At 48.2% G+C, this 20,881-nt stretch overlaps 3 pseudogenes; 2 read left to right on the forward strand and 1 right to left on the reverse strand.

The window, feature by feature from the left end:
- Window positions 1–1,516: 1,516 nt before the first annotated feature.
- LOC141584147 (V-type proton ATPase 16 kDa proteolipid subunit c-like) lies at window positions 1,517–1,960 on the forward strand (annotated as a pseudogene).
- A 5,130-nt stretch (window positions 1,961–7,090) lies between these two features.
- LOC141584196 (ADP/ATP translocase 2 pseudogene) lies at window positions 7,091–13,796 on the reverse strand (annotated as a pseudogene).
- Window positions 13,797–18,003: 4,207 nt separating this feature from the next.
- LOC101030798 (genetic suppressor element 1 pseudogene) lies at window positions 18,004–20,612 on the forward strand (annotated as a pseudogene).
- The last annotated feature ends 269 nt before the right edge of the window (window positions 20,613–20,881 follow it).

Consider the following 20,881-nt stretch of genomic DNA (forward strand, 5'->3'; position numbering starts at 1 on the left):
CCAGCTACAGTCCCAGAGGCTGGCTGAGGCAGAAGAATCACTTGAACCCAGGAAGCAGAGGTTGCAGTGAGCTGAGATCACACCACTGTACTCCAGCCTGGGTGATAGAGCAAGACTCCATCTTAAAAAATATATATATATACCAAAATACCAAAAAGAGGTTCATGATTAGAATATGAGGCCTGGGAGCTCATGGTGGCAAATGGGTCAAATCTGTAATCCAGAATCTCCTTTCTTTCCTCATGTGCACTGATTCCACTACACTAGACTCACCACCCACACACTCCTCTTCAAGTTTTCCAAATCACTATGTAAATCAGAGGAGTATACTCCACAGGCAGAGGAGGCGTGAGAACTAAGCAATAAGACATGAATTTTTCCATCCACCAGTCACCTTGGAAAACAAAACACTTATTCATTGCTCAGCTCAAATCTGGACTTCATTTGGGAGTGACTTCCAAGCTAGGTCCTGAGCCATATGGGGAAACAATCTTGTTATATCATCGTCACACAGCATTTTGGGTCAAAATCAGTATTACCCAAAGTGATCACTGGGCTAACAGCCAGTGTTGGTTTCTAATACTTTTGGATTCTCAAAGGATTTCAACTCTTTACCGTCAAGGACATTGAAAAGAATTGCTGTCGTTTCTGAAGTTGTTTCATTTGGTTTTGCCTTTTCCAAAATAGGATGCTCAGATAACAAGAGGACTCCTACCTCCTACGCAAAAAAGAGAAAAGAAAAAAGAAAAAATCGGAAGTCGATTGTCCTGCAGGAAATAGGAGGTAGATAAATGTGAGGCTATCACAGAAAGCCTCTTAGAAGCACACGTGCAGACAAGAGAAAACCAGAGGGAAGGAGAGGAAGAAAGACTTAATGTAGAAACCAGAAACAATAATGTAAAAATAGCTCTACAAGGATAACCCGATTAGTCAAGCACCTCTTTCTCCTCAAATGACCCCGGGGTTGTATATACGACGAGGGTGGTGCTGAGCCCACAGCAAGTCTGTGGATGCCCCCTGGTGACCAGAAGTAGAATGCCTCTGATGGATGGAAATTTAAGGTGCTCGCATCCCCAGCTCGTTAAATTACCCAGAAAGATAAGAGAGAACAGACACGTCAGAAATGTCCGTGGCCAAACCTTTCAAGTTCGAATCAAGGCAAGATATGGCGAGGAGCAAGCAGAGGAAAGTGGACTGCAAAGGAAACAGTAAATTAATCTTCCAGAGAATGGAGGGCTCCTTCCCGCTTCCGGACCAATGGATGTGAGTCTAGACGCGAGACATCCATTATAAAGATAATCGAAGAGGTTAGCGGAACCGAGGATGGTTCACTTTTCTTCTTTAGAAATGCCATTCATGTCTACGGCCACACCACCCTGAACGCGCCGGATCTCGGAAGCAAAGCAGGGTCGGGCCTGGTTAGCACTTGGATGCGAGGAATGCCATTCATGCTGATCGCCTTCGCGCCCCGTCCGTCCTCGCGCCCGCAGAGCTCGTCCCCTCCCCACCCTCAGACATGTCGGAGTGCAAGAACGGTCAGGAGTATGCTTCGCTGGTCGCCGTCTCGGGCGCCTAGGCCGCCATGGTCTTCATAAGCACCCTGGGCGCGGCCTGCGACACCGTCAAGGGCGGCACCCGCATCGCGGCCACGTGCGTCCTGGGGCCGGAGCTGATTCTGAAGCCCCTCGGTCCAGTGGTCGCGGCTGGCAGCGTCGCCATCTACGGCCTGGTGGTGACAGTCATCGCCAACTCCCTGAATGACGACGCCAGCCTCTACAGGAGCTTCCTCCCGCCGGGCGGCGGCCAGAGCGTGGGCCGGAGCCGCCGGCTTTGCCATCCGCATCGTGGGGGGCATCGCCCGGCAGCCCTGACACTTCGGGGCGTGATCCCGATCCTCATCTTCGCCGAGGTGCTCGGCCTCTACGGCCTCATTGTCGCCTTCCTCCTCTGCACAGAGTAGCCCCTCTCGGAGACCACCCTTTCTCATTCCAGAAGGAACAGCCTGACACACGCGCGCGGGGCCGCCGCCCCCCGTAGCTGGCCTTGTACAGGCGCAGTGTCCTGCGCCCATGTCTATTGCCCCGGCCGCGTCCCTGCCCGCCCCGTGCCGTGGACTTCTGGGCCCACTTGTGGCCCCTCCAGGCCCCCGGCACCTCACCCTCTAGTGTGCTCTGTGTATGCGGATGATTTAGAGTTGTCATTTCTCTTCACTGGACGTTTATTTGTGAAGATCTGGCCTGTTCCCGGTCTGCGGAGCGGCCCTTGCCTCCCAGCCATCTATAACCTCAGCCAGAGTGTCGCCTTGTGGGTTCCTGCTGCTGAGACTTCCTGGATGGAGCCGTCCTCGCTGCCCAGCCCTTGGCCCTGCTCCAAGCTGTGTCCGATAACGTTCTCGGATGTGAAAGAAAAGACAAAACATACCACTAATGCTATTATAATAACAAAATTATACCGTTTTTCTTGGCCAGGCGTGGTGGCCCACTCCTGTAATCCCAGCACTTTGGGAGGCTGAAGTGGGCGGATAGCATGAGGTCAGGAGTCCGAGACCAGCCTGGCCAACATGGTGAAAGGCATCTCTACAAAAAATACAAAAATTATTAGCCAGCGTGGTGGCAGGTGCCTGTAATCCCAGCTATTCGGGAGATTGAAGCACAAGAATTGCTTGAATCTGAGAGGTGGAGGTTGCAGTGAGCTAAATCACGCCACTGCACCCCAGCCTGGGACACCGACTAGTCTCTGTCAAAAAAAACCCCCCAAAAAAGTAGAAGAAAATAAGAAAGAAAGAGAGAAAGAAGAAAAAAAAGAAAGAGAGAAAGAAAGGGCCAGGCGCAATTGCTCAGGCCTGTAATCCCAGCACTTTGGGAGGCCAAGGTGGGTGGATCACCTGAGGTCAGGAGTTCGAGACCATCCTGGCCAATATGGTAAAACCCTGTCTCTATTAAAAATACAAAAAAAAATTGGGCGTAGTGGCACACGTCTGTATTCCAAGCTACTTGGGAGGCTGAGGCAGGAGAATTGCTTGAATCCGGAAGGCGGAGATTGCAGTGAGCCAAGATCACCTCACTGCACTACAGCCTGGGTGACAGTGTGAGACTCCGCCTCAAAAAAAAAAAAAAAAAAAAAAAAGAAAGGGAAAAAAAAAAGAGAGAGAGAGCCGGAGGGATGGCTCACGCCTATAATCCCAACACTTTGGGAGGCCAAGGCAGGTGGGTTACGAGGTCAGGAGATCCAGATCATCCTGGCCAACATGGTGAAACCCTGTCTCTACTAAAAATACAAAAATTAGCCAGGCGTGGTAGCACGCGCCAGTGGTCCCAGCTACTCGGGAGGCTGAGGCGGAAGAATCGCTTGAACCTAGGAAGCGGAGGTTGCAGTGAGCGGGGATTGCACCACTGCACTCCAGCCTGGCGACAAAGCAAAACTCCATCTCAAAAAACAAAAAACAAACAAAAAAAATGGCTGGGTGTGGTGGCGCACACCTGTAGTCCAAGCTACTCAGGAGGCTGAGACAGGAGAATTGCTTGAATCTGGGAGGCAGAGATTACAGTGAGCTGAGATAGCATCACCGCACTACAGCCTGGGTGACAGTGGGAGACTCCGTCTCAAAAAAAAAAAAAAAAGAAAGAAAGAAAGAAAAGGAGAGAGAGAGAGAGAGAAAGGCAGGTACAGTGGCTCACACCTGTAATCCCAGCACTTTGGGAGGCTGAGGTGGGCAGATCACCTAAGGTCAGGAGTTCGAGACCAGCCTGGCCAACATGCTGAAACCCTGTTTCTACTAAAAATACAAAAAAATTAGCCAGGCATGGTGGCACAAGCCTGTAGTCCCAGCTACTCAGGAGGCTGAGACAGGAGAACCCAGGAAGCAGAGATTGCAGTGAGCTGAAATCTTGCCACTGCACTCTGGCTTGGGGCAACAGAGCAAGACTCCGTCTCTGAAAAAAAAAAAAAGAAAGAAAGGAAAAGAGAAGAAGAGAGGGAGTGAAGAAAGAAGGAAGGAAGGGAGGGAGGGAGGGAAGGAGGAAGGGAGAGAGGGAGAGAGAGGGGTCAAATGCAGTGGCTCACATCTGTAATCCCAGCACTTTGAGAGGCCAAGGACTGGGTCACTTGAGCTCGGGAGTTTGAGACCAGCCTGGGCAACATGACAAAACCCCATCTCTACAAAAAATACAAAAATTAGATAGGCATGGTGGTGAACACCTGTAGCCCAGCTACTCAGGAGGCTGAGGTGGGAGGATCACTTGAGCCTGGGAGGTGGAGGTTGCAGTTCACTGAGATTTTTGCCACTACACACCAGCCTGACAGAGCAAGACCCTGTCTCAAAATAAAAATAAAAGGAAAGGAAGAGACCAGAACTTTCCCCAAGCTAGTACTGAGGAAAGGCCATGTGAGGACACAGTGAGAAGACCCATCTGCAAGCGAGGGATCGAGGCCTTACCAGAAACCAACCCTGCTGGCACCGTGATCTTGGACTTCTAGTCTCCAGAACTGTGAGAAAATAAATGCCTGTTGTTCAAGCTGCCGAGTCCATGGTATCTGGTCATAGCAGTCAGAGCTGACTGATGAACTCTCCCTGCCACTCAATAGGTAACCATTAATCTGAACACCTTAGCTTTTTCTTTTCATATAAAAATCATTAAATGCTTCCCTACAAATTTTTGCCTGTTTTTGAGATCTACGACAATTGTATAATACTGTATAGATAGTCTTCAGGGATCTGCTTTGCTTTCAGTCAACATGTTTTAAGAGACACACATTCATGTAGCTATAGTTCATTGTTATATATAGAACATATCACGTAGTATGCGTTCTTCTGTCGGAGATATATGGGTGATTTCTAGAGTTTTACTTTCATGCATAAAGCTTTACTTTCATACATTTGTGACTGTGAGCAGTGGCTTACAACTGTAATCGCAGCAATTTCGCAGGCCAAGGCAGGATCATCTGAGCACAGGAGTTCAAGACCAGCCTGGCCATCATGGTGAAACCCTGTCTCTACCAAAAATACACAAATTAGCCACACATGGTGACAGCTACTCAGGACTGAAGTGTAAGGATCACTTGAGCCAGGGAGATTGAGGCTGCTGTAAGTAGTAATGGAGCCACTGCAGTCAAATACACTGCAGTCTGGATGACAGAGTGAGACCTTGTCTTTTTTTTTTTTTTTTTTTTTTTTTCTTTTCTGAGACGGAGTTTCGCTCTTGTTACCCAGGCTGGAGTGCAATGGCGCGATCTTGGCTCACCGCAACCTCTGCCTTCTGGGTTCAGGCAATTCTGCTGCCTCAGCCTCCCGAGTAGCTGGGATTACAGGCACACGCCACGATGCCCAGCTGATTTTTTGTATTTTTGGTAGAGACGGGGTTTCACCATGTTGACCAGGATGGTCTTGATCTCTTGACCTCGTGATCCACCTGCCTCGGCCTCCCAAAGTGCTGGGATTACAGGCTTGAGTCACTGCGCCCAGCCGAGACCTTGTCTTAAAACACACACACACACACACACGTTTGTGGATATCTTCCACTGTGCAGAAGTTTCTCTAGGGTATAACCCTAAGGAGTTCGAGACCAGTCTAAGACACATAGAGAGACCCTGTTTCTTTTCTTTCCTTTTTTTTAAATTTTTTTGGTTGCTGACTGCAGTGCAGTGGCACAATCTTGGCTCACAGCAACCTCCGCCTTCTGTAGTTCAAGACCAGCCTGACCAACATGGAGAAACCTCGTCTCTACTAAAAATACAAAAAATTAGCCAGGCGTGATGGCGCATGCCTATAATCCCAGTTACTCTGGAGGCTGAGGCAGGAGAATCGCTTGAACCTGGGAGACAGAGGTGATGGTGAGCTGAGATTGCTCCATGGCACTGCAGCCTGGGAAACAAGAGTGAAATTCTGTCTCAGATAAATAAATAAAAATATAAAGAAATAAAAAATATAAATATAAAAAAAGTTGCGGCCGGGCACAGTGGCTCAAGCCTGTAATCCCAGCACTTTGGGAGGCCGAGGCGGGTGGATCACGAGGTCGAGAGATCGAGACCATCCTGGTCAACATGGTGAAACCCCGTCTCTACTAAAAATACAAAAAAAAACTAGCTGGGCGTGGTGGCGCGTGCCTGTAATCCCAGCTACTCAGGAGGCTGAGGCAGGAGAATTGCCTGAGCCCAGGAGGCGGAGGTTGCGGTGAGCCGAGATCGCGCCATTGCACTCCAGCCTGGGTAACAAGAGCGAAACTCCGTCTCAAAAAAAAAAAAAAAAAAGTTGCATTGTAGTGAGAGAACATAACACGTACAATACCAAACCTAGAAAAAAATCTTCAAGTTTTCCTCTGTGACTTAGTTAGTGGCCAGTTGTCCCACAGTCAATACTCCACATGTGTTTGAGAGAAAAAAAAGTGTGTCTTATGTAATAAGTGGGTGCAATGCTCTTTAAAAAAACGAACAAAAAAAGAAACAGAGTCTCACTGGAGTGTGCAGTGGCGTGATCTCAGCTCACCTTTGCCTCCTGGGTTCAAGTCATTCTCCTGCCTCTGCCTCCTGAGTAGCTGGGATTACAGGCACCTGCCACCGTGCCCAGCTATTTTTTGTATTTTTAGTAGAGATGGGGTTTCACCATGTTGGCTAGGCTGGTCTCGAACTGACCTCAGGTGATCCGCCCGCCTCAGCCTCCGAAAGTACTGGGATTATAGGCATGAGCCATTGCGCCTGGCCAATGCTCTTTTTAAAACGTGTCGCTATGTTTTGTAAATTTTTGTTGTTGTTTTCTTTTTTTTCTTCTGTTGTTGTTTTTAATACATATTTGACAGAGTTTGCTTCTTGTCCCCTAGGCTGGAGTGCAGTGGTGCTGTCTCAGCTCACTGCAACGTCCACTTCCCAGGTTCAAGCGATTCTCTTGCCTCAGCCTCCCAAGTAGTTGAGATTACAGGCATGGGGCACTACACCCCACTAATATTTGTATTTTTAGTAAAGACGGGGTTTTGCCATGTTGGCCAGGATGGTCTGGATCCCCTGACCTCATGATCCACCTGCCTCGGACTCCCAAAGTGCTAGGATTACAGGCGTGAGCCACCGTGGCTGACCTCTTGCTGTTCTTTATGAAGTTTATTTCTATTTTACTCTGTCTTAAACTGTTCAAGCTGAAATAACAAAGTACCATGGCTGGGTGTGGCGGCGCGCACCTGTAATCCCAGCACTTTGGGAGACTGAGGCAGGTACATCACCTGAGGTCAGGAGTTCAAGACCAGCCTGGCCAACATGGTGAAACCCCATCTCTACTAAAAATACAAAAAAAAAATTAGCCGGGCCTAGTGTCACATGCCTGTAATACCAGCTACTCTGGAGGCTGAAGCAGAAGAATTGCTTGAAATGGGGAGGCAGAGGTTGCAGTGAGCCAAGATCACGCCATTGCACATCCAGCCTGGGCAACAAGAGTAAGACTCTGTCTCAAAAATAAAAAATAAAAAAATTGGCCGGGCGCAGTGGCTCAAACCTGTAATCCCAGCACTTTGGGAGGCCGAGGCGGGTGGATCACGAGGTCAAGAGATCGAGACCATCCTGGTCAACATGGTGAAACCCCGTCTCTACTAAAAATACAAAAAATTAGCTGGGTATGGTGGCACGTGCCTGTAATCCCAGCTACTCAGGAGGCTGAGGCAGGAGAATTGCCTGAACCCAGGAGGCGGAGGTTGCGGTGAGCCGAGATCGCCCCATTGCACTCCAGCCTGGGTGACAAGAGCGAAACTCCGTCTCAAAATAAAATAAAATAAAATAAAATAAATAAAATAAAATAAAATAAAAAAATAAAACAATTTAAAACTTAAATAAATTAAACAATAAAAGGCTATTGTAAATGATACATATAAAAAGGTACAGGGTGTGGCATGGGAGAAAGGGTGTGGAGCTTCCAGGTCCTCCCAAGGTGAGCCACCTTCCAGAAACCTCTATGTGTTCAGCTACCTGGAGGTTCCCTGAACCCCATCTTTTTGGATTTTTTGTTTGTTTTTTGTTTTGTTTTGTTTTTTGAGACAGAGTCTCACACTGTCACCCCAGGCTGAAGGGCAATGAGGCGATCTCGGCTCTCTGCAACCTCCACCTCCCACGTTTAAGCAATCCTCCTGCCTAAGCCTTCCAAGTAGTTGGGATTACAGACACCTGCCACCACGCCCAGCTAATTTTTTTGTATTTTTAGTAGAGACAGGATTTCACCATGTTGGCCAGGCTGGTCTTGAACGCCTGACCTTGTGATCCGCCTGCCTCTGCCTCCCAACGTGCTGGGATTACAGGCATCAGCCACCGTGCCTGGCCTTTTCTGGTTATTTTTTAAAGATATTTTTATTTCTCCAAATCTGTTATTTATCAGGAGTGGCTGAAATAAAAAATATAATTGAGTTCCATCATCACCGAAAACTGGTTGGATGATTACCACGTCCAGCTCGGCTGTAGAGACCCCCACCCAGGCAGCGCTGAAGGCATTGAGAAGCAGACACCCAGATAGAACAGCAAAGTGGGACCGTCCGGGGGCCAACCGCCTTCTGAGCTGAGAGCTTCAGGGGCTGACAGCATTCCGAGCTGAGTGCCTCAAGCAGATTCTGACCCACGTAGTTACTCTCTCTGAACAGGTGATTGTTATTAACAAACAGGTGTTCTGTGTTTTCTCATAGAACCAAGACAGACCAGGTAAGCAGCTGGTGCCTGCTTTCCACTGATCACAGACAAATCAGAAAGCATTCTCCACGAGGGAGCCACGGCGGTCCCGTGCTCTGGTGTATAATATACACATTCTGTTTTGTTACTTTAGAATGCCCCAAGCAGTTTTCCATTCGGGGGGCAGGTTTTTCTTGCCATCGTTCTCAGCAAACTTTATCATACACTCAGCATTTCTCCAGAGATGATTATTATGGCTTTCCCTTTTCAACCAGTAAATAGTTGCCGCTGATAAATGGACAGCCAGGAGTCTGTCAAGAATGCTCAAGATATGCTATATAACACATCATGCCTGTTCAAAGAGGGACATTCCTAGGAAACAATTTATGTGTATTTCTGGATTTCATCATACAAGACAAACACAAAAGCACCACCCATGCCTCTGAGAACACGGGACCATGCACCCTCGAAGAAAGCTTTGCCTCCTACATCACGAGCAATCTTCCTCCAGCAGTCAAGTGTGCCTGGGAACATGGTGTCAGTTCCTTTGCACCTCGACTGCATCATCGTGCCACGGCGAACAGTGTCAAAAGGATAGGAGTTCAACCCGGCGACAGCAGTGGCAGTCTGTGCGATCATACGGCCGATGACGAGGTGAGTGTTCCTGGGATCCGGAAGCATTCCCTTTGCAGTGTCATAGATACCGAAGTCGGCAGCTCGGTAGATGATAACACCCTGCACAGACACGTTAAAGCCTTGGTACAGACCCTTAATCCCATCAGATTTGTAGATCTTAACCAGGCAGTCACCAAGGCCTCGGAATTCCTTTTAGCTCCAGCCTGACCCACATCGGCTGGCAGACGGGTATGGCAAAATCAAGAGGGTATCCAAAACACAAGGATGTGGCCCCAGCAGCACCGCCTGCTGCCAGATTCCCTGCAAAGTAGCACCAAAACGGGGTCCTCTTGTCCACACCACCCAGGAAGATCTGCTCATATTTATCTTTGAAGGCGAAGTTGAAAGCCTGGGTGGGCAAGTATTTGATGGTATTGGCCAGGTTACCACACCAGAAGGACAGGACTCCCTGATCCTTGGGAATATGGACCACACAGTCTATGTATAATGCCCCTGTATTGCTTATCTGCCGGAATCTGCTTGCTGGCTTGCTGCACCTGCAGCAGCTGCTTGACCCCAGCAATGGGTGCTACGGCCATCCTGGAGATGCCTGTGGCCACTCCACCTGCCAGAAAGTCCTTGGCGAAGGACAGAGCGGCATCTGTCTTGCTGAAAGGAAAGAGGAGGCAGGCTGCTGCGGGACAGGACTGGGTCAGGAACCAGCTTTAACTCCGGGGCTGCAGGGCCTTTTTGGGGTTGTTTTGGAAACTTCATGACAACAGTATCCATTCCCCCACGGTACAGGGCGGAACCCTCCCTTGGAAAGGTCTTAAGACCCACAATCAGAAAAGTGGGAAAACATTAGAGTGGAAGGAAAGCAGAAGGTCAGAGGCTCCCCCTGTGCCTAACACACCCAACATTATAATGAAAGTCCAGGCTTTGGGAGTTATGAGCCAGGAACATGGATGAAAACCAACAAATACGTTACCACCACAGTGGGGAGCACACACATTCAGACCACAGCATACTCTTACACTGAAGATGGGCTTATTAGACTCTGCCCTTTGGAAGCCTCAGTTTTTGGTTTCTGTCTGCCTTCTTGTCTCTTCTCTCCAGTGCTGTTAAAATGAAACTCAAGGTGGCCAGGCGCGGTGGCTCACGCCTGTAATCCCAGCACTTTGGGAGGCCGAGGCGAGCGGATCATGAGGTCAGGATATTGAGACCATCCTGGCCATGGTGAAACCCCGTCTCTACTAAAATACAAAAATTAGCCGGGTGTGGTGGCGTGTGCCTTCGTCCTAGCTACTCAGGGGGCTGAGGAAGGGGAATCGCTTGAATCTGCAAGACGGAGGTTACAGTGAGCTGAGATCGTGCCACTGCACTACAGCCTGGTGAAAGGGCAAGACTCCATCTCAAAAAAAAAAAAAAAACCTCAAGGTTACAAGAGTTCAAGAGGTCTCCCAGCCCCATGATAAAGCCAGTTTTACAATTAGCTGACATCTCTGGATACATTTTGATCTCTGCCGAGCATGGTGGCTCATACCTGTAATCCCAGCACTTTGGGAGGCCGAGGTGGGTGGATCATCTGAGGTCAGGAGTTTGAGACCAACCCGACCAACCCAGTGAAACCCCATCTCTACTAAAAATACAAAATTAGCTAGGGATTATGGGGCATGCCTGTAATCTCAGCTACTTGGGAGGCTGAGGCAGGAGAATTGCTTGAACCCAGGAGGTGGAGGTTGCAGTGAGCCAAGATCTCACCACTACACTCCAGCCTAGGTAACTGAGTGAGTGAGACTCTATCTCAAAAAAAAAAAAAAATTGATCACATTTTCTTTAGTCTCTTAGCAGTTCCATGATGTCTTTTTAAAAGTATTTTGAGGCCGGGTATGGTGGCTCACGGCTGTAATCCAAGCACTTTGGAGGCCAAGGCAGGTGGATCACCTGAGGTTGGGAGTTCAAGACCAGGCTGACCAATGTGGTGAAACACGGTCTTTTAAAAAAAAAAGAAAAGAAAGAAAAGAAAAAGAAAAAAGAAAGTATTTTGATATATTTTATCTAGCATTTATAGTTGTTTCCAGTGAGATGGCTGTTTAAGGAATCCAGTACTCTCTTCTGTCATCTACTTGGTTTTTTTTTTTTAGATGGAGTCTCACTCTGTTGCCCAGGCTGGAGTGCAGTGGCATGTTTTCAGCTCACTGCCACCTCTGCCTCCTGAGCTCAAGCAATTCTGCCTCAGCCTCCCGAGTAGCTGGATTACAGGCATGCACCACCACACCCAGCTAATCGTTTTGTATTTTTAGTAGAGACAGGGTCTCACCATATTTGCCAGGCTGGTCTCGAACTCCTGACCTTGTGATCCATTTACCTCAGCCTCCCAAAGTGATGACATTACAGTGTGAGCCACCTTACCTGGTCTAACTTTCTTTTTTTTTTTTTTTTTTTTTGAGACGGAGTTTTGCTCTTATCGCCCAGGCTAGAGGGCAGTGTTGTGATCTTGGCGCACTGCAACTTCTTCCTCCCAGGTTCAAGTGATTCTCTCCTGCCTCAGCCTCCCAAGTAACTGGGACTCATAGACTACAGGTGTCTGCCACCACACCCAGCTAATTTTTGTGTTTTTAGTAGAGACAGGGTTTCACCACATTGGCCAGTCTGGTCTCAAACTCCTGACCTCAAGTGATCCACCTGCTGTGGCCTCCCAAAGTGCTGGGATTACAAGTATGCATAAGCCACCACACCGAGCCTTTAACTACTTTATTTATTTTTCTTTTTTTGATACAGAGTCCTGCTCTGTTGCCCAGGCTGGAGTGAAGTGATACAGTCTTGGCTCACTGCTGCCCCTGCCTCCTGAGTTCAAGCAATTCTTGTGCCTCAGCCTCCCTAGCAGCTGGGACTACAGGTGTGCCCCACTACGCCTGACTAATTTTTTTTGTATTTTTAGTAAAGATGGGGTTTCACCATATTGGCCAGGCTGGTCTCCAACTCCTGACCTCAGGTGATCTGCCCACCTTGGCCTCCCAAAGTGTTGGTACTACAGGGGTGAACCACGTGCCCAGCCTCTGTATCAAAAAAAGAAAAAGTAGCCAGGTATGGTGGCACATGCCTTTAGTCCCAGCTACCCAGGAGGCTGAGGCACAAGAATCACTTGAGCCCAAGAGGCAGAGGCTGCAGTGAGCCAAGATAGCGCCACTGCACTCCAGCCTGGGCTACAGAGCGAGACTCTGTCTCCAAAAGAAAATAAGAATTAAAAAACAAAAAAGAAAAATAGGATTATGTCAAGCTAACGACCTTCTGTACAGTAAAGGAAACAATCAACAAAGTGAAGAGACAACCCACAGAATGGGAGAAAATATTTGTGAACTACTTATCTGATAAAGGATTAATAACCAGACTATATAAGGAGCTCAAACAACTCTATAGGAAAAAAAAATCTAATAATCTAAACTTTAAAAATGGGCAAAAGGTCTAAATAGACATTTCTGAATAGAAGATATACAATTGAAAGTAAATTGAGGCCGGGCGCGGTGGCTCAAACCTGTAATCCCAGCACTTTGAGAGGCCGAGGCGGGTGGATCACAAGGTCAAGAGATCGAGACCATCCTGGTCAACATGGTGAAACCCCGTCTCTACTAAAAATACAAAAAATTAGCTGGGCATGGTGGCGCGTGCCTGTAATCCCAGCTACTCAGGAGGCTGAGGCAGGAGAATTGCCTGAACCCAGGAGGCGGAGGTTGCGGTGAGCCGAGATTGCGCCATTGCACTCCAGCCTGGGTAACAAGAGCGAAACTCTGTCTCAAAAAAAAAAAAAAGTAGATTGAAAGACCATCTACTTTCAATGTCCCATAAATTTCTTAATTTTCTATTCCTCTCCCCAGGGGCATAACTAGGAAGAGGAAGTCCCAATATGAAATCTACGTGGCCCCTATCTTTTCAAAGCTAAAAGATCTGGCCAGGTGCCATGACTCATGCCTGTAATCCCAGCACTTTGGGAGGCCAGGGCGGGTGGATCACTTCAGGTCAGGAGTTTGAGACCAGCCTGGACAATGTGGTGAAATCCCGTCTCTACCAAAAATACAAAAAATTAGCCAGGGATGGCAGCACATGCCTATAGTCCCAGCTACTTGGGAGGCTAAGGTAGGAAGATCCCTTGAACCTGGGAGGCAAAGGTTGCAGTGAGCCATGATCACACCACTGAGCAACAGAGTGAAACCATGTCTCATAAATAAATAAATAAATGTCTAAAAAGGCTCTTTCCAGGAGTGATGATGAAAATAAAAAGGTTGAGAAACACTAACAACACTGCCGTAAACTGATAGAGTAAATGTAGTTAATTGGAGAGATTCAGGTAACACCCATGGAGAGATGGCAAAGTGGTACAGGAAGGAAAGGCAGCCCACAAGACTATGCTATTATGACAGCTTCCACCCTGGAGAAGGAAATCCCTGGGGAAACACATCTCAGAATTATTCTGCCTGGAGTAGGGAGCTGAGCTATTTATTCACTAACTCTTGAGAGTCATTCATCTGAGGGCTGTTCCCAGGATAACTCCCCATCTATCCTGGCCTATCACACAAGGACAGCAAGCAGCAAGGCTTTCCACAAAAGGAATCAGAACTGTCAGATGCTTAATACTGTCATGCTGGGCACAGCAGAAAGTTCAACCCATATGGATAGTCAAGCGGCACCCTCTATGACACTACTATTCCTTAAAACATAGAAAGTGTGCCAGGCACAGTGGCTTATGCCTGTAATTCCAGCACCTTGGGAGGCCGAGACGGGCTCAAGGGTGAGCCCAGGAGTTTGAGACCAACCTGGGCAACATGGCAAAATCCCGTTTCTACAAAAAATATGAAAAATTAGTTGGGTGAGGTGGCTCATACGTGTAGTCCCAGCTACTCCAGAGGCTGGGGTGGGAGGATAGTGTGAGCCTGGGAAGCTGAGGCTGCAGTGAGCCCTGATCCTGCCACTGCACACCAGCCTAGGCAACAGCGAAATCCTATCTCAAAAACTAAAATCAAATAAAAGTTTTAAAGTGCTATTAGGGGCCGGGCGCAGTGGCTCAAGCCTGTAATCCCAGCACTTCGGGAGGCCGAGACGGGTGGATCACGCGGTCAAGAGATCGAGACCATCCTGGCCAACATGGTGAAACCCCTTCTACTAAAAATACAAAGAATTAGCTGGGCATGGTGGCGCGTGTCTGTAATCCCAGCTACTTAGGAGGCTGAGGCAGGAAAATTGCCTGAACCCAGGAGGCGGAGGTTGCGGTGAGCCGAGATTGTGCCATTGCACTCCAGCCTGGGTAACAAGAGCGAAATTCCATCTCAAGGAAAAAAAAAAAAAGTGCTGTTAGAAGAAACTTTCTGATAAGAGAAATCACAAAAGCAGCACTTTTATCAATTTATTTTATTATTTATTTATTTATTTATTTATTTATTTTTTAAGAAAGGGTCTCACTGTTGCCCAAGCTGAAATGCAGTGACATGATCAGGGCTCACTGCAGCCTTGAACTCCCAGGCTCAATCAATCCTCCCACTTCAGAAAAGATTTATTGAGAAATACCCCACAAGCACAGGCAACCACAGCAAAAATGAACAAATGGGCTGGGTGCAGTCGCTCATGCCTGTAATCCCAGCACTTTGGGAGGCGGAGGCAAGCAGATCAGCTGAGGTCAGGAGTTCAAGACCAGCCTGGCCAACATGGCAAAACCCTGTCTCTACTAAAAACACAAAAATTAGCCAGACATAATGGTGCACGCCTGTAACCCCAACTACCCGGGAGGCTGAGGCAGGAGAATCACTTGAACCAGGGAGGTGGAGGTTGCAGTGAGCGCAGATTGCACCACTGAACTCCAGCCTGGTCACAGAGCAGGACTCCATCTCAAAAAGAGAAAAAGAAAAAATGAAAAGGATAAATGAGATCATGTCAAATTAATGACCTTCTGCACAGTAAAGGAAACAATCAACAAAGAGACAAGCCACAAAATGGGAGAAAATATTTGCAAACTACCCATCTGACAGAGGACTAATAACCAGAATATATAAGAGGCTCAAACAATTCCATAGGAAAAAATCAAATAATCCAATCTGAAAATGAGCAAAATGTCTAAATAGACATTTCTGAAAAGAAGACATACAAATGGCAAAGAGGCGTATGAAAAGATGCTCAATGTCATTGATCATCAGAGAAAGGCAAATCAGAACTACAATGAGATATCATCTTCCCCCAGTCAAAATGGCTTTTATCCCAAAGACTAGCAATAGCACATGCTGGCAAGGACGTGGAGAAAAGGGAACGCTCATACACTGTTGGTGGGAATGTAAGTACCGCCACTATGAAGAACAGTTAGGAGGTTTCTCAAAAAACTAAAACTAGAGCCACCATGTGATCCAGCAATCCCACTCCTAGGTGTAGACCCAAAAGAAAGGAAATCACAGAGATATCTGCACTGTCATGTTTGTTGCAGCACTGTTTACAATAGCCAAGATTTGGAAACAACATATGTGGCCATCAACAGATGAATGGATAAAGAAATTGTGGTACATATTCACAATGGAGTACTATTGAGCCATAAAGAGAACGGGATCCTGTCATTTGCAACAACTGACTAGAACTGGAGGTCTTTATGTTAAGTGAAGTAAGCCAGGCACAGAAAGACAGCCTTCAAATGTTCTCACTTATTTGTGGGAGTTAAAAATTAAAACAGTTGAACCCATGGAGTAGAAGAATGGTTACCATATGCTGGGAAGGTAGTGGGGGCTGGGAGGTGAGGCAAGTAGGGATGCCTAATGGGTACAAAAAATTAGTTAGAGGCGGGGCTCGGTGGCTCATGCCTGTCATTCCAGCACTTTGGGAGGCTGAGGTAGGTTTGAGACCAGCCTGAACGACATAGTGAAACACCGTCTCTACTAAAAATACGAAATTAGCTGAGTGTGGTGGTGCATGCCTGTAATCCCAGCTACTTGGGAGGCTGAAGCAGGACAATTGCTTGAACCCAGGAGGTGGAGTTTACAGTGAGCTCAGATCATGCCATTGCACTCCAGCCTGGGCAACAAGAGTGAAACTCCCTCTCAGAAAAAATAATAATAATAATAATAATTAGTTAGAAAAAATGAATCAGGACCAGGTGAGGTGGCTCACATGAGTAATCCCAGCACTTTGGGAGGCTGAGGCAGGCGGATCATGAGATTAGGAGTTCGAGACCAGCCTGACAAACATGGTAAAACCCTGTCTCTACTAAGAAAAATACAAAAATTATCCAGACATAGTGGTGCATGCCTGTAATCCCAGCTACTTGGGAGACTGAGGCAGGAGAATCGCTTGTACCCAGGAGGCAGAGGTTGTAGTGAGCCAAGATCATGCCACTGCACTCCAGCCTGGGCGACAGAGGGAGACTCCATCTCAAAAAAAAAAAAAAAAAGAAAGAAAGCAGCAAAGAAAGGAAAAATGAATCAGGGTTGAGCACACTGGCTCACTGCTGTAACCCCAGAACTTTTGGAGGCCGAACTGGAAGAATCACTTGAGCCCAGGAATTCCAGCTTGGGCAACATAGGGAGACACTGTCTCTAAAAAAAAATACAAAAATTATCCAGGCATGGTGGTGCAGCTCTGTAGTCCCAGCTACTGGAGAGGCTGAGGTGACAGGATCACTTACGACCAGGATATCAAGCCTCCAGTGAGCTGGGATAACACCACTGCAACAGCCTGGGTGACAGAGCAAGACCCTGTCTGCAAAATAAAATAAAATAAAATAAATCAGACCTAGTATTTTCTAACACAACAGGGTGACTATAGTTAAAAATAATTTAATTGTACATTTTTAAATAACTACAAGAGTATAATTGGATTGTTTTTAGCAAAGGATAAATGCTTGAGGGAAAGGACACCCCATTTACTCTGATGTGATTATTACTCATTGCATGCTCTTATCAAAATATCTCATGTAACCCATACATTTATTCACCTACTATTTATCCGCAAAAATTAAAAAGTGGCTGGGGGTGGTGGCTCATGCCTATAATCCCAGCACTTTGGGAGGCCAAGGCTGCTGGATCACAAGGTCAGGAGTTTGAGACCAGCCTGCCCAATATGGTGAAACCTGCCTCTCCTAAAAATACAAAAATTAGCTGGGCGTGGTGATGCACACCTGTAGTCCCAGCTGCTCTGGAGGCTGAGGCAGGAGAATCACTTGAACCCAGGAGGCGGAGGTTGCAGTGAGCTGAGATTGCGCCACTGCACTCCAGCCTGGGCAACAGAACAAGACTCCATCTCAAAAAAAAAAAAAAAAAAAAAAAAAATTAAAAATTTAAAAATCCTCCTACTTCAGCCCCCTGAATAGCTGGGACCACAGATATGTGCCACCATACCTGGCTAATTTTTAAATTTCATGTTAGAAACAGGGTCTCATTTTGCCCAGCACTACAGGGTTGAGTCACTGTCCCATCCAGCACTTTTTATTAAGGCCCCTAGGGACATAGTGTAGTTTTTTTTTTTTTTTTTTTGAGACAGAGTCTTGCTCTGTCATCTATGCTGGAGTGCAGTGGTGCGATCTCAGCTCACTGCAACAACCGTCTCCCAGGTTCACATGATTCTTCTGCCTCAGCCTCCCAGGTAGCTGGGATTACAGGCATGTACCACCATACCTGGCTAATTTTTGCACTTTTAGTAGAGACAGCGTTTTGCCATGTTTGCCAGGCTGGTCTTGAACTCCTGACCTTTAGTGATCTGCCCAGCTCAGCTTCCCAAAGTGTCGGGATTACAGGCATGGGCCACCTTGCCCGGTCCCAATATCACAGTCTTATACCTGTTATTGGACTGAAGAATGTAACTGGTTCTTTAGCGTCAGTCACAATTGAACCCAAGTCAAGTCTAGCCCATATTTTCCAGAGATGCAATGTTATAGTTTGGGTTTCCATGGCAGGAAACACACTTCATGCCAGAATCATACCAAAATTGAAGATTAAGAGAAACTCAGCCAGGCACAGTGGCTCATGCTTGTAATCCCAGAACTTTGGCAGGCAAAGGTGGGTGGATCACCTGAGGTAGGCGTTCGAGACCAGCCTGGACAACATGGTGAAACCCCATCTCTACTAAAAATACAAAAATTAGCTGGGCATGCTGGTGCACACCTGTAGTCCCAGCTACTCCGGAGACCGAGGCAAGAGAACTGCTTGAAACCAGGAGGTGGAGGTTGCAGTGAGCTGAGGTTTCGCCACTGCACTCCAACCTGGGCAACAGAGAGACTCAGTCACACACACACACACACACACACACACACACACTCACACACACTCACATACACACACACAGAGAGAAATTTAAAATAAAATACAAATAAATAACAAAATAAATTCAACGTGTACCCAGTCAAAAAATTGGCTTGTTCTCACTTGTAATCTCAACACTGGGAGGCTGAGGTGGGAGGATCCCTTGAGCCTAGGAGTTCAAGACCAGACTGGGCAACACGGTGACACCCCATCTCTCAAAAAAAAAAAAAGTGAAAACAATTAGCCAAGTGTGGTGGCTACTCAGGAGGCTAAGGTAAGATAATTGCTTGAGCCTGGGAGGTCAAGGCTGCAGTGAGCTGTGATTGCACCACTGCAATCCAGCAGTCTCAGGTGTCCAAGTTCCGGCAGCAGGTGCTGCAGCAGCATCTGGGCATGGGCTGGCCCCCAGTACCTGCAGAGGCAAGCACAGACCTGAGAGCACCACCAGGCCAGGACCAAAGGGTCACGAGCCAGGTGGCTGTGACCCTCCGCAGCACTTTGGGGGGCCACCACCTCTGATTTCGCCCAAGCCCCAGCTCCATGCTGCACCTACAGCCCTCTGGAACCCCGTGTCCCTGATGGACAACACCTTGGAGATGTGGCGGCCTGAGAGCCACCCTCTGCACAGCTACCTGGCTGCATTTGAGCCCAGCCTCCAGGCAGCCATGTCACTGGTGAAGGTGGAGCGGGTCTTTGCCCAGAGAAAGTGGAAGAGGGGCCACGGAAGCTTGAGCCTGCCCCCCTGGACAAATACCAACCACCTCCGCCGCCACCATGAGAGAGAGGGAGCCTGGAGCAGCAGACCTTCCTGCCCGGGCCTGGGCCCTTCCTCGCTGAGCTCGAGAAGTCCACCTAGACCATCCTGGGCCAGCAGCGGGCCTCCATCCCACGGGCGGCCACCTTCAGGGAGTTCAGCGGACCCCTGAAGCCTGGCTTGCCCTACCAACCCCCAGGGCCATGGGGCCCCGACCCTGCCTACATCTACGATGAGTTCCTGCAGCAGCGCCGGAGGCTGGTCCGCAAGCTGGACCCGGAGGAGCGCAGGCGTCTGGAGGCCCAGGAGAAAGGGTACTGCTACGACCTCGAGGACTCTTAGGACGAGAGCGATGAGAAGGAGGTCAGGGCCCACCTCTGCTGCGTGGCCGAGCAGCCGCCCCTCAAACTGGACACGTCCTCCGAGAAGCTAGAGTTTTTGCAACTTTTTGGCTTGACCACCCGACAGCAGAAGGAGGAATTGGTGGCCCAGAAGCGGAGGAAGTGGCAGTGGATGTTGAGATAGAGTAGCCCATCACCCCCCACAATTCAGAGCAAGTGACAGACGCCTTCACCGAGACTGGCGCTGTCCCCCGCTAGAGCCCTGACGAGATGAACAGCATCCCAACTTCAAAGAGAAGAAGTTCCTGACCATCTTCAACCTGACCCACATGAGCGCCAAGAAGAGGAAAGACGAAGAGAGACTTGTTGAAAAAGCAGAAGGCACTGTCAGCAGCAGTGGCCAACTCCTTGACAAACTCTCCGAGGGACGGTCCTGCTGTCTCCCTGAGTGAACCAGCCACACAGCAAGCCACTCGGGACATAGAGAAGCCCGTTGGTGTTACTGCTTCCTTGTCTGATATCCCAAAGGCCGAGGAGCCTGGGAAGCTGGAACAGGTCCGGCCCCAGGAGCTGTCAAGAGTTCAGGAGCTAGCTCCTGCCAGTGGGGAGAAGGCTAGACTGAGCGAGGTCCCTGAAGGCAAGAAGAGCCTGAGCATGCTTCACTACATCTGGGGTGCTGCACCCAAGGACATTCCTCTGCTGCTGTCCTACAGCACCAACGGGAAGAGCAAGCCATGGGAGCCCTTTGTGGCGGAAGAGTTTGCACATCAGTTCCACGAGTCAGTGCTGCAGTCCACCCAGAAGCCCCTGCAGAGGCATAAAGGAGGTAATGAGGCTGCCAGTCCTCATTCAGCTCCCGGCTGTGGTGCTCTCAGCTGCTCAGCCATGGGCACAAATTTTTATAAACTGCAATCACTAGAAGAAAATAATGTTGTTATTATGCAGAACAAAACAAAAAAAAACCCTGCCACTTGCTGCCGGAACTCGGTTCGGACACCTGAGACTGCCTAGGGCAACAGAATGAAAGCCTGTCTTATTAAACAACAAAAAAGCTAAATTGTCAGTGGTTTGGAGGAAATTTGTGCATCAGCTGGATTTGCTAAGGTTTATTAAACTGCAACGTCAATGGAACATTCTTGGTAATGTCCATAAGCGGCCCTCTGCTCAATGACCTTAAAAGTCACTCAACATTCTAATTGTCTTTCTTGGAAATTACCATCTCTGATGTGATGTGCATGAATCACATCCCTAGAGAATTTCAATAACCAAAGCTGGGAAAA

The sequence above is a fragment of the Saimiri boliviensis genome, chromosome 4 (genome assembly GCF_048565385.1).
Source record: "Saimiri boliviensis isolate mSaiBol1 chromosome 4, mSaiBol1.pri, whole genome shotgun sequence".
Classification (NCBI taxonomy): domain Eukaryota; kingdom Metazoa; phylum Chordata; class Mammalia; order Primates; family Cebidae; genus Saimiri; species Saimiri boliviensis.